The sequence below is a fragment of the Phyllostomus hastatus genome, unplaced genomic scaffold (genome assembly GCF_019186645.2).
Source record: "Phyllostomus hastatus isolate PE091 unplaced genomic scaffold, TTU_PhHast_1.1 phas_contig_65, whole genome shotgun sequence".
Taxonomy (NCBI): Eukaryota; Metazoa; Chordata; class Mammalia; order Chiroptera; family Phyllostomidae; genus Phyllostomus; species Phyllostomus hastatus.
Genome location: NW_025333932.1, coordinates 1,053,389 through 1,067,603, shown reverse-complemented (window position 1 = coordinate 1,067,603; position 14,215 = coordinate 1,053,389). Strand labels below are relative to the sequence as shown.

The window sequence follows — 14,215 nt, the reverse complement described above, 5'->3', positions numbered from 1 at the left end:
TTGTTCTATGTCAGTGAAATATGCCATTGGTACTTTAATGGGAATTGCATTGAATGTGTAAATTGCTTTGGGTAGTATGAACATTTTGATGATATTAATTCTTCTAATCCATGAACACGGTATATGTTTCCATTTGTTTGTGTCTTCCTTGATTTCTTTCCTGGGTGTTATATACTTTTCTGAATACAGGTCTTTTACTCTTTGGTTAGGTTTATTCCTAGATATTTTATTTTTTCTTTTTGCTATTTCAAATGGAATTTTTTTCCTTGATCTCTGCTTCTGCTGTTTCATTGTTGGTGTACAGAAATGCCTTTGATTTCTGGATATTGACTTTGTATCCCGCTGTTTTGCCAAATTCATTTATTAGGTCAAGCAGTTTTTTTGGTAGAGTCTATACGATTTTCTATGTATACTATCATGTCATCTGCAAACAGTGACAGTTTTGTTTCCTCTTTTCCAATTTGGATGCCTTTATTTCTTTTTCTTGTCTGATCGCTGTGGCTAAAACGTCCAGTACTATATTGAATAGAAGTGGTGAAAGTGGACAGCCTTGTCATGTTCCTGATCTTAGTGGAAAAGGTTTTAATTTTTGTCCATTGAGAATGATGTTGGCTGAAGGTCTCTCATATATGGCCTTTATTGTGTTGAGGAATGCTCCCTCTATTCCCAGTTTGCCGAGTGTTTTTATCATGAATGGGTGCTGTACCTTATCAAATGCTTCTTCTACATCAATTGATATCATCGTGTGCTTTTTGTCTTTGCTTTTGTTTGTGTGATGTATTACATTTACTGACTTGGGAATATTGAACCATCCTTGCATCCCTGGAATGAATCCCACTTGGTCATGGTGTATGATCTTTTTAATGCATTGTTGGATGCGGTTTGCCAGTATTTTGTTGAGGATTTTAGTGTCAATGTTCATCAGTGATATTGGCCTGAAGTTTTCTTTCTTTGTTGTGTCTTTATTTGGTGTTGGAATTAAGATGATGTTGGCCTCATAAAAAGAGTTTAGGAGACTCCCATCTTTTTGGATTTTTTGGAATAGTCTGTGAAGGATAGGGGTTAGCTCTTCCTTAAATGCTTTGTAGAATTCTCCTGTGAAACCATCTGGTCCGGGGCTTTCGTGTGTTGGGAGTTTTTTGATTACTGCTTGAATTTCTTTTGTTGTTATTGGTCTGTTCAGGCTTTCTGCTTCTTTTTCATTGAGTTTTGGAAGATTATATTTTTCTAGAAAGTTGTCCATTTCACCTAGGTTTTCAAATTTCTTGGCATACAGCTCTTTGTAGTAATTTCTTACAATCCTTTGTATTTCTGTGGTATCTGTTGTAATCTCTCCTCTTTCAATTCTGATTGTGTTTATTTGGGTCTTCTCTCTTTTTTACTTGATGAACCTGCTTAAAGGCTTGTCGATTTTGTTTATCTTTTCAAAGAACCTGCTCTTGGATTCATTGATCCTTAGAATTGTGCTTTTAGTCTCTATGTCATTTAATTCTGATCTGATCTTGGTTATTTCCTTCCTTCTGCTTGCTCTGGGCTGCCTTTGTTGTTGTTTCTCGAGTTCTTGTAGACGTAGGGTTAGGTTGTTTGTTTGGAATGTTTCTAACCTTTTTAGGTGGGCCTGTATCGCTATGAACTTCCTTCTCAGGACTGCCTTGGCCGTGTCCCATAAGTTTTGGGTTGCTGTGAGTTCGTTTTCATTTGCTTCCAGGAACCTTTTGATTTCTTCCCTAATATCATTCTTGACCCATTCATTGTTTAATAGCATGCTATTTAATCTCCGTGATTTCGAGTGTTTTTGGTTTTTTTCCTTTGGATTGGTTTCAAGCTTCAGTCCCTTGTGGTCTGAGAAAATGCTTGGTATGATTTCAGTTTTCTTTAAATTGTTGAGGCTTGTTTTGTGTCCTATCATGTGGTCTATCTTTGAGAATGTTCTGTGTACGTTTGAAAAGAATGTGTATCTAGCTTCTTTTTGATCGAGGGCTCTCTATATATCAGTAAAGTCCATTTCATCAAGGGTATTGTTCAATGCCACAATATCTTTGTTGATATTTTGTTTAGAAGATCTGTCCATTTTTGATAGTGGGGTGTTAAAATCTCCCACTATAATTGTGTTGCTGTCCATATCTTTCTTGAAGTCCTCTAAGATTCTCTTTATGTATTTGGGTGCACCTATTTTGGGTGGATATATATTTACAATATTTATGTCTTCTTGATGGATTCTTCCCTTGAGTATTATGAAGTGACCTTCTGGGTCTGTCTTTATGGACCTTTTTTGGAAGTTTATTTTGTCTGATATGAGTATTGCTACCCCGGCTTTTTTTTCCTGTCCATTTGCTTGGAAGATTTGTTTCCAGCCCTTCACTTTCAGCCTGTGTAGGTCTTTTATCCTGAGGTGAGTCTCTTGTACACAGCAGATATGTGGGTCATTTTTTCTTATCCAATCAGCTATTCTATGTCTTTTTGATTGGAGCATTTAATCCATTTATGTTTAAGGTTATTATTGATAGGTACTTATTCATTGTCTTTTATGTACGTGTGTTCCTCTCTCTCTCTCTCTCCCTCTCTCTCTCTCTCTTTCTTCTCTCCTCCTTAAAACAGTCCTTTTAGAATCTCTTGCAGAGCTGGTTTGGTCGAGGTGTATTCTTTTAGACTGCTTTTGTCTGGGAAGCTTCTTATTTGGTCTTCTATCTTGATTGAGAGCCTTGCTGGATATAGTAGCCTTGGTTGCAGACCTCTGGTTCTCATTACCTGGAGTATTTCTTGCCATTCTCTTCTGGCTTGAAGTGTTTCCATTGAGAAGTCAGCTGTTAGCCTTATTGGGGCATCCTTGTATGTTACTTCCTTCTTCTCCCTTGCTACCTTTAAGATTCTCTCTTTGTCTTGAAATTTTGTCATTTTAATTATGATGTGCCTTGGGGTGGGTCTCTTTGGGTTCCTCTTGATTCGGACTCTCTGTGTTTCCTGGATTTGTGTGACTTTTTCTCTCATCAAATTAGGGAAGTTCTCCTTCATTACTTTTTCAACTAGGTTTTCGATCCCTTGCTCTTCTTCTTCTCCTTCTGGTATCCCTATTATACGGATATTATTACGTTTCATATTGTCTTGCATTTCTCGTAATCCCTCCTCATTCTTCCTGAGCCTCTTTTCCTTTTCTTTCTCTTTCTGGATGTTGTTTTCTACTTTGTCCTCCAGCTCGCTAATCCGATCTTCTGCTTCATCAATCCTGCTTTTCATTCCTTCTACTGTGTTCTTCAGTTCAGAAATTGTATTCTTCATTTCCTCTTGACCTTTGTTGAGAGTTTCTATTTCCTTTTTCATGTTTATATAGTTTGCAGTGAGATTGATGTAGTTTCCCTCTAATTTCTGAAAGCTCATTGTGAGTTCATTGAACTTCCTGGTAATCATTGTTTTGAACTCACTATCTGATAGTTGAGTTGCCTCTATTTCATTTAGCATTTTTCCTGAGGCTTCCTCGTTTCCCTTCAGTTGGGGGGTTGTTTCTTTGTTTTCTCATTGTTCGTGGGTTTCTTCTTTGTTCTTCTTGTTTGTTAATTTGAACTGTTCTGATTCCCTGTAATTATGGTGTGAACTTCTGTGGTAGAATAATTGTGTGTTTCAGTGGTGCAATCTCCTTCATGTATCCTGGTGTTCACAGCTTCCCCCTACTCTTTTTTGGGATCAGTTGGAGGAATAAGGCAAAATGGTTTAAAACAGCAAGACAGTATACTATGATATTTACTTTAGCAGCCAGTAGAGAAGAGATGGGTTATCCTTTGGCTCCTTATAGTGTTAACCGTGATCCTCCACCCCACTATCCACGTTTTAGAAAGGATGGAAAGAAGGTAAGACTCTTATTGGGGCCGAGAGGATTGTTAGTTGGATCTAGAAAGCTGTGAGGCTGTGTGATGTCAGCTTCTTAGGTAGGGTTGGACTAAAGATTAGTATATAGGAGTAGTGAGTAAAAGAATAGAGACAACCCCCACAATAGTATAGTTCAGAAAATTGCAAAGTGGGCTGAGATCAGGTAGGGGCATTAAGAAGCATTTACAATTGCATAGACTAGGTCTTACTAGCAGTAATAGTAAAGTGACAGTCTTGTGGCAGAATCGTTGAGGTCTAGATAACTAGAATAAAGAGTATAGAACCTTGAGAGGTGTATTAATGGAACACAGATGAAGGATAGTAACTTATCAACACCTTGTAACTGAGATACCAGGGGGAACCTATCAAATGACAGTATAACCAGCCAAGCAAAGAAGATTATACAGAAAGAAAAAGAATAGCAAAATACTATTAAAATAAAAAATGTCAGAAAAGTGAGAAAAAGATAATACAAATTTACAGTAACTTGCAAGATTAGAAAAAAGGAAAGAAAAGCAGAAGATGTAGTGCAGGAGAGATAAATTTGGAGTGGAAAGAATAATATTATGTTGAAAGGAAGAGAAACATAAGGGAATGCGAGATAAAAATAATAAGAATTGAAAAAAAGTCACATAAAACACAAGATAAAATCAATCAACCAACAACAGCCAGAGAAACCAAAGAAAACCAAAGAAAACCAAAAAAAAAAAAAAAAAGAACCAAACAAACAAACAAAAAAAACCCTCTTGTTGGTTTCTAACTGGCCAGACCAGTTTTTCTGATCTTGCTGGCTTCAGCTGGCTGAGGGGCCTTTGAAATGCTTCTCTCTCTCTCACAACCAGATCTCAGCAAGTCTGTCAGGTATCCTGGGCACCCCCCCCCCGCCCCCCCGCACACACTGGCGCTCGAGAGTCAGTCTTCCCGATGACGCTGTGCGACCCCAGCCGTTTCCAGCTCCGTGTTCCCGCCGTACCGCACTCCAACTGGCTATAGGCGCCTTTCCCGGCTCCCCTGGTCGGGGTGGCTGGAAATCTCTGAGCCACCACTGCAGTTCCGCACCCAGCACCACGTCCCTCCTGGGATCGCAGTGCGAGATTCTGGGATCGCAGCGCGCGATTCTGGCCTCCCTATGGGGTACGACAGGGTGTTGGCGCCTTTCCCGGCTCCCTCGGTGGGGCTGGCTGGAAATCTCTGAGCCACCACTGCAGTTACGATTCCAGCACCACGTCCCTCCTCCCGGGGCGCAAGCCTAGCGTGGCCGGCTTGTGCTCTCCTCCGATCTGCACCTCCGCCTGGCTAGAGAGCCCCTGGTCCTGTTGGCTAGAGGCTCTCACTTCTCCTCGGTCTCTGTGTGGCTGTTCATTTTCCCTGGGCGATTTTTTTCTCAGTCCAACTAGCCAATCTGTTCCTTCTAGCAACCCATTCTCCCCTGGAGTTTCTCACCCCCGTATTTGGGGGAGGGAGGGAGCAGCGGGTTCCCTCTCCCGGGAGCCCTGGGGCAGAGCCAGGAGCACTGGTGGGCCTGGGGTCTGCACACCCCCAGACCCCGCGCTGATCCCTGGGCCCCTTTTTTCCTGTATCAGACTGCTTACCGTCTGGTTTTCCAGTGAGTGCAATAATTTCTGATGTTCTGTTTTCAAAAGTGATTCGGCAACCCAGCCCACTTGCTCTGCCTCTCCACCGATCCGCGAGTTTCCCCCATCTTCACAGAAGCCGAGAAAAACGCTGCCTAGAGTAAAGCCGCCATCTTCCCTCTCTCTGTTGTTTCTGTATAAGTTCATTATATTCCCTGGATATTAACCTGTTATCAAATACAGATTTGAAAATTGTATTATGAATTTTTAAGTTTTGTACTTTCCAGCTGCCTGAGCAATTCCACAAACAGCTGTGAACAGTCTGCCCAGGCAATCAAGTAATCATTGTGGGAAGGCTGGTCCCTGCTGCAAGTTCCCCTTCTTGCCCTATCCTGACTGTGACCTGATGGCCTTTGAACACACCAATTAAATACCCCTGTTCCTTTTCCCTGTGTACTCCACCTTGGCCCCCAATACAAGTGCCCCCGAGAGGCATTTGTGTCTCTCAGCCCATCACGTGCTGGTTGAGTTAGCTCCCTTGGCTCTCCTCACACCACCCCCATCTTATTCTGCATGGCATAGAGTGACCACATCTCTAGGACCTGTAAGTATAATAAATTTTGTCTTCCTGTACCTCTCTTGTGTTCCCTTTTGTGGTTGAACCTGGCTGGTCATCTCATGAAAAAATACAAAGCACGTATACTTTCTCCCATTGCATAAGCAACCTTTTGATTCTGTTGATAGTGTCTTTTGACACACAAAAGTTTTTAAGTTTAACATAGTCACATTTGTCTATTTTTTATTTTGTTTTCTGCACTTTTGTTGCATATCCAAAAAATCATTTTCAAATGCAATGTCATAGAGATGTTTCTCTAGGTTTTTTTCTAGGAGTTTTATAATTACCTTTAGATTTTTAACTTATTTTGAGCTCCTCTTTTTGTATGTTGTAAGAAAAGTTCCAGTTGGGTTCTTTTGCATATGGATATCCAGTTTTTCCACCACCATTTGTTGAAGACACCACCTTTTCCCCACTGAGTAATCTTGGTGTCCTTGTGGAAGATCATTTGACCATATATGCAAAGGTTCATTTCTGGGTTCTCTATTCTGTTCCATAGGTCTATTTGTCAGTCTTTATGTAAGTACCACACTGATTTGATTACTGTGGCTTTGTAATGCTTTGAAAGCAAGAAGCATGAGTACTCTTTGTTCTTTTTCAAAAAATGTTTGGATAGTCATGGTCCCCTTCAATTCCACATGAATCTTAGAATTTATTTCCTATTTCTGCAAAAAAAAATGCCTTTGGGATTTTGATAAGTACACCTACTTTTGTGCCTGTTGCATTTATAATTTCTGTGGGATATCCAAGTTTAGCAAGCAATTGGTTTATAACTCAGAAAGCACTGAGGATGTAATAGGTCATCTTACATAGCATTCCTGCTTCCCAAGATGCTTCAGATAATTGTTGCTTTCCAAAATAGCAGGGATAAAAATAAAGCCTAATGTAAAAGGAGCTTCTGTGTTGTTGACATTTTTTTTGCTTCTTTATTCATCCATAGAGTTTATACTCAATATTTTAAAAACAAAAATCATTTGGCTTGATTATCTTCAAAGAGAAAAGATAAGACTTTCCTAAATTTGAGGGAAATCACACTCTATGAGGCAACGAGAAAGCTAACATTCACACTAATCCTTCCCTTTGCCCAGCAACTCCCACTTACAGCTTGGCAAGGTAGCTCAGGACCAGGCAGCCAATTTGTCCAGGTCTTTCCCCAGTCTCACCAGCACCATAGCCCCACTACCACATGCTCCCACCCTGCCATATTCAGGTGGGATAACAAAGATACAGAGCTACCCAGTGAAGCACTCCAGATCAGGTACATTCAACTGAGATGCAAAATCCCAGGGCACATATAACAGACTTACTTGTTCCCAACAAATTTCAGGCAGGAATTTTTTCTACTGGGCATATTTCCAAATATTCTAGATAATACATGAAGCACTAGGAAGAAGTCATATGCCAAGAGATTTTGCCTTTCTTTTGAAACTGTATGCCTCTCTAGGATGATAGAAGTAGGAATAAAAATTGTTCAGAAGGTCCTTTTTCTAGATAAATATGTTCATAAAACTAAATTGCCATTGACAGCTTTATTTGTACTTGATTTTCTGTCAGCATCCAGAAGGGGGTTAAGTGTTGGCTAAGGAATCTTTATCTTCACAACCACCTGCACTAGTGCCAAGAGTGCTTATTTAAAATTCATGTTTCTGGGATCTACTTCATACCTACTGAGGTCTGAGGATACAGCCCAAGAATCTGCATTATAAACAAGCTCCCAGGACATTCTTATGCATGTGAGCAGTTTGAGAAACACTGAACTAAAGAAAATACAAGTTTTATCTAAAAAATTCAACAAATAAAATGATAGTCATAATCATAGAATAATACTCATTCTTGCATATTTTTCAGAATACAATAGATATTCATTCACATGTAGAGCATTTTACAAGTTTAGAGTATGTTGACTCTCCATTAGACTCCTATATCCTTCTTCCTGTTCAAATCTTTTTAAGTGAGCAGCTTATTTTTTAAGAAATACAAATGGAAAGTATGTGTTCATCTGTGTCACTTACTTTCTCTTTAAGATTGAATAACATTCCCAATGCTATTGTATATCATGATTCTCATACTTGGGAAATCCTTTACACTAGCTGTTAAAACCATTAAGCTGTTGTCTTCGATTTAATCTTTAAGGTTGACCAGTCAGCATTGAGTCACTGTAATCTTCTAGGTCAGACAGGAAAAGAATTGACGTCATTACAAAATACCACTGCGTAAGTGTCTTTGAGAAAATGGCAGCCAAGTGTATGCAGTTGGGTAATGTGATGGGCTTCGGTCCCTGAGCAGGTGAGCCAAAAGCCCTAGCACCTGGCATTTCTCCCCTCACGATGCTCTTGTGTGAGCTGTTGAGAATTCATGGCATACTTTCTCTGACATACACATCTCAAGGAGATATCAAGATGTTTCCTCTCTCAAGCAAGTCAACCAGCCTAATAGGAATGATAATTTGGCACATACTATGCTCAAGGGACGAATGTAATAAGGGATGTTTCATACAAAGGGGGTTCCACCGTGAGCCAGCAATGTTGATCTGCTGCTAAAAACAGAGATGCTTAAAAATAAACCTTCAACTTCTCACCCTGAACAAAGATGTTTTCCAGAAAGCTACACACAATCTAAATGGCCTGAGAGGTAGCCAGCTCCTTTCTCCAGCTTTTACTTTTTAAAAAAGAAATAATGAAAATGGAATCAGCTGACCTAGTTGGTTGATCTCACTAATCTGTAACACTAATTGCCCAAAAGAGATTTATAATACAAACATACACGAACTGCATTTTGGCTTGTCTCTAGCTTTCAGAAACAAACAAAGCTATTATTAGCCATTAACTAATACCCTTAATTAATATAAATACTTCTATGTCAGAAGTTAACATGAGTGTTCAAGTCAATTTTAAAGAGATATGCCAAGATACCATGGTTCCAATCACACATTTATTCTCTCTCCCTCCCTTTTGCTGCCTTTCCCAGCCCTCCCCAAATTAAGTCAAAGGGAGGAAAAACTTGAGATCATTATCTAAGGATAAAGGGGTAGATGGCCACATCAGTTTATATTGCCCACAGCTTGTGACTGTGTGTACCAGCAAATCAAGGAACCAACTGTATATCACAGAAGGGTCAAACATTGAAGACAAGGCAAATTCTCAAGTTCATTCACATCAAAATTATTTTTTTTTAAAAAATCATGGAGTGTCCAGGAATGTTGTATCCATTGCCTGCTTCATTCTGGTCCCAGAGTCCTGATTAGTAAGACAGAAAGGTGTGAGCCCACGACTATGCAGTGAGTCTAACTCTGCTATTCAGCTGCCTTTTGTCCCAGTGAATTATTGCACAGGGAGGACTGTGGTTAAAGACAAAGAGATTGCACTGTCCCAGAACCTACAAGATCCCAGTCAGAAGGAAGGGTGGGGGAGGTCAGGCACTGAATACACAGAGCAATGGAACCCACTTGCTGATCCATGTTAATATAGGATATCACTATAATCTTCCTATCACTGTCCCCAGACCAAGTCCATTCTCATAAATTATGTCCTTCTCCAAAATTCTGTGGTCTCCATTTCCCTCATCTGTGAAATTAAAGCAGTGCAAAGTATGATTACCAAAGGTCCTTACAATCTCTGGTTCTCAGTCATTCTGCTATCATTTATGGTGGGGGATAATGTCCAAACCAGTTCCTGATGTGAGCCAGACAGGCAAGGCTTTTCTTACCCAGGAGGCAAGAAAAGTTCTATGTGGAAGTTTCCCCTAAATGGCTTAGCTGCCTCCAGCAGGCCTGGGAAAAATGTTGGAATTGTGAGTGCCTCCTAATTCAGTCTTTCTTGGTTTCTGTGGTACAGAGGGTGTTCTAACCTCACCCTGTGTTCTAGGTTTCTTGTCCATAAATAGTTGTTAGCTGTTCTTGTGAGGAGGAGCAAGTGAAGTCAGGAACAACCTGTGTCACCATCTTTATGATGAGTTATTTTTTATTTTTTTAAGAACAGCTAATCTAGGCAAATGTACTGAATATTCTAGTCACAAGAATGTGGAAACAAGGCTTGCTCAGGCTCTGCCTCTAGTAAGTGTGTAACTAAGTATTCTGGCACACCTCTGCATGCCATTTAGCTCCTTCTGGCCTGGGTCTCTTCCACTCATTCCTTGGGGTAGAAAGTAAGACAGTTCCTTTTTTCTCCCCTCCAGCCCTAAATTCACACCCTCATACTCATGCACAGTATAAAAACACTCACCCAACTTCTCACTCTCTCCCCACCCTCTCTGTGGGCCTTTGACCAGATATGAGAAGATGAGTGGAAGGGAGAGAGCAACCATTGAATGCCATCTTAAATTTTAACTGATGCAAATACTGGCAACTGCTTGGTGTCATATCTGTGCTAGAGGACAAGAGAAGTCCCCCAGATTTTTAATCTGGATGGAACTCCATACCCCACCAGTCAGCTCTAGTGGAAATCTGAGCACTGTCTGACATAGGGTGGGAAGGAGGAACAGACTAGAACTCTACATAAGAATCTAGGAAAGAAGGAGTTTGTGATACTCCAAGAAAATGTCCAATTCAAAACAAAGGTTCTTATCAGTATTGGGAGAACCATTCAAACAATCGTGTTCCGGAAAGAGAGAACCACAAATTGAAAGTGTCAGATTACTAAGAATGTGACTATGGAAAGCCAAAGTCTGAAAGACAATTTCTTCACTCTTGCATTTAGAATAGGTTTGTTCATGCTTTCCTTTGTTGTCTCCCCAGTAAATATTTACTGAACACCTACTAAGCAACCAGGACCTTGCTTTGTGCTGGTTGTAGTGGTGTCCCTGATTGACTTTAATTACTTCAGTCTAACCAGTGGGCAAGTGTGAGTGTGCCAGCTAGTTTCAGCTTTAATTTATCCATGCACCGTCAGCAATGCACACTCCAGGGGTGGTTGACTCACTGTACTTCCTGGACCCAGCACAGAGGCAGCTTCATCAGCCTTCTGCCACACAGATTCCAATTGGCACAAAAAATTTGCTCTTCAGTAGCCTATCAAAAATGGATATTTACTGCCACCACCAGTGACTTACTAATTAGAATAAGGAATAACAGAAGTAGGCTCTTACTGGTGAACATATTCAAGACAGGAGAAATGGTGTAAAAGGTTAGACCTTCAGTTTGCAATGATGAAAAAGTTCTGGAGATGGGTGGTAGTTGCACAACAGTGTGAATGAATATATTTAATGCCACTGAAACACACACTTAAAAGCTGTTAAAATGATAAATTTTATATTATGCATATTTTATCACACAAAAAAATATTTTTAAGGTTTAGATACTGTCCCTCTTTGCAGGAATTAGTACTAGCAACAGTGAGGCTTATCACCAGCATCCTTAGATTGGTCCCCAAGGCTTGGTCCTTGCTGGTTCCAATACTGATTGCTCAGTGCCAGTTAGAGGGTTCCAAATTAGGCCTGCATGGTAGAGGTCACCTAGCTTTTGCAGTAAATGCAGACAGTAAATATTTTAGGCTTTGTGGGGGCATACAGTATCTGTTACAACTACCCAACTCTGCTGTTGTATCAGGAAAGCAGTCACAGAAAATGCCTAAACAAATGAGCATTACTGTGTGACAATAAAAGTTTATTTACAAAAACAAAAAAAAATTGGCCCAGCACAGAGTTTGCTTCCTCTTCTCTAGATCACTGGAATCTTGTGTTCTGTGATTTTGCCCAATATAATCTGTAACCTACTCTCTACTGGGGTAAGCACAAAGCTCCTATTCTCCTGAGTGGTGCCATTCATAGCACAATAACTAATATTTCTCCACTGCAATTTTTGATGTCTGATGTTTGGCTCTTCCAGTGACAGGTAGATGAATTCTTTCTATTCTGCAATATTACCTCAACCTTGCACTCTCAGCTGGGCCATGTCGTATTATACTATTAAGCTATTGCTTGAGTAGAATTACTAGTATTTTGCTTAGAAATTTACTAATCAGATATTTCTGTGGTTTTATTTTCGTGTGCTCCCCTTCTCTGTTTTTATTAGTAGAATAGGCTAACCATGTAGAAGAAGCTTAAAAGCATATTTTTTCTATGTGCTAAAATATTGTACTTAATATAGGGATTGTCTACTTTTTTGCAGATTAAGTAGATTTTGCCTATAAAACTATGCAGTCTCTATGTTTTTGGGGGCTGATCTTTGAACATTTCAATTTTTTTACTTTTATTATAAGTCAATTTTAGTCATATATATTTCCCAGGTGGTCACACATTTCAACTACATTTCCAAATTTATCAACATAAAAATTTACACAGTGTATTAATCTTCCAGAGCTGTCATAACAAAATACCACAATTAGATGGTTTAAACAACAGAAATTTAATTCTCTCACTGTTCTGGAGACTAGAAGCCCAAAATCAAGGTGTTCTTTGGAGGCTCTGTGTGTCTCTCTCTAGCCCCTTAGCATTTGCAGGCAATCCTTCAAATTCCTTGGCTTGTAGATACCTCACTTCCATTTCTGTGTCCATGTCTACCTGAAGTTCCATATGTGTGTGTACGTGCCCAAATTTCTTTCTCTCTTAAAGACAGCTCTCTCTGAGAGCTACTTTGGCCAGTTATTAATATATAAAGCACTTGTTCATTTGTAAATTTTTAAAATTTCAATTTTGATTTATTTCCTAACCCAGGAGTATTTTAGGAGTATATTGTCAAATTTCATAGTGTCCTAAGCCTTCCATAGTCTTAATTATTTTCTGTCAGGCTAATTTGCCTATTAAGAAATATGTGGATCCCTGGTTGGGTGTCTCAGTTGGTTAGAGCATTGTCCCATGCACCAAATGGTTGCAGGTTCAATCCCTGGTCAGAGCACACACCTAGTTTGGGGGTTTATTCTAGAGTCAGGGCTCATATGGGAGGCTAGCGATCAATGTTCTCCTCTCCTCTCTCTCTCTCTCCCTCTCTCTAAAGTCAAAAACATACCCTTAGGTGAGGACTTAAAAATAAGAAGTGGAAGGAAGATGGCAGCTTTGCTCTAGGCAGCATTTTTCTCGGTTTCTGTGAAGAGGAGGGAAACTCGCGGATTGGTGGAGAGGCAGAGAAAGTGGACTGGGTTACCGAATCACTTTTGAAAGCAGGACATCGGGGATTATTGCAATCACTGGAAAACCAGACGGTAGGGAGATTGCTTTGGGACAAAAGGGACCCGGGGATCAGCGCGGGGTCTGGGGGTGTGCAGTCCCCAGGCCCGGTGCTCCAGGGTCTGCCTCAGGGCTCCCAGGAGAGGGGAGTCGCTGCTCCCTCCACCAAATATGGGGGCTGAGCAACTCCAGGGGAGAACGTGTCGCTTGAAGGAACAGATTGGCCAGTTGGCCTGGGACAAAATCGCCCAGGGACTATGAACACCCACCCAGAGACCTGGGAGAAGTGAGGCCCCCCCAGCCAACATGACAGCCCCTGGTCAGGAAAGGTGCCAGCACCCCTGGCCCGGTTGGGGTGCGGATTGGTGGAAAATAAAGAGCTGGAAAGGACTCCACCCACGCCCGATCTGGAGGCCTGACTCGCACGCTGTGAACCCAGGGTGGTCGCTTACTCCATCGGGAACGCTCTGTGAACCCAGGGGTGTCACGCACTCCATTGGGAAGCCTGACTCCAGCGCGCTGTGAACCTGGAAGGGTCGAGAGCTCCATCGGGGAGCCTGTCTCGAGCTCGCTGTGAACTCGGAAGAGTCGCAGCGTGGCGCTTAGGGTGATCCTAGAGCCCGAATCTCAAAAGTTTGGTGGAGGGGCGCACACTTTTATGATTCCCAGGGAGGGCGCAGTGAATCCCAAAATGTCTCACGTGCATTCTGAGATCATAGAGCTGGAACCCTGCAGGACCCCGGAGTCCGGAAGAACACGGCAGTGAGCTCTAGAGAGCTAGTATGCTTGGGAGCACCCAGGGTACCTGACAGTCTTGCTGAGATCTGACTGGGAAGAGAGAGAAGCATTTCAAAGGTCCCTCAGCCAGCTGAAGCCAGCAAGATCAGAAAAACTGGTCTGGCCAGTTAGAAACCAACAAAAGGTTTTTCTTATTTTGTTTTGTTTTGTTTTGTTTTTGTGGCTGTTGTTGATTGATTGATTTTATCTTGTGTTTTATGTGACATTTTATTTTTCAATTCTTATTATTTTTATACTTCGCAATCCCTTATGTTTCTCTTCCGTTCAT

The 14,215-nt window shown here is 41.0% G+C and overlaps 1 pseudogene; it reads right to left on the bottom strand.

The window, feature by feature from the left end:
- LOC123825775 overlaps window positions 1–13,698 on the bottom strand; it is a 66,793-nt pseudogene extending 53,095 nt beyond the window's left edge.
- Window positions 13,699–14,215: the final 517 nt, after the last annotated feature.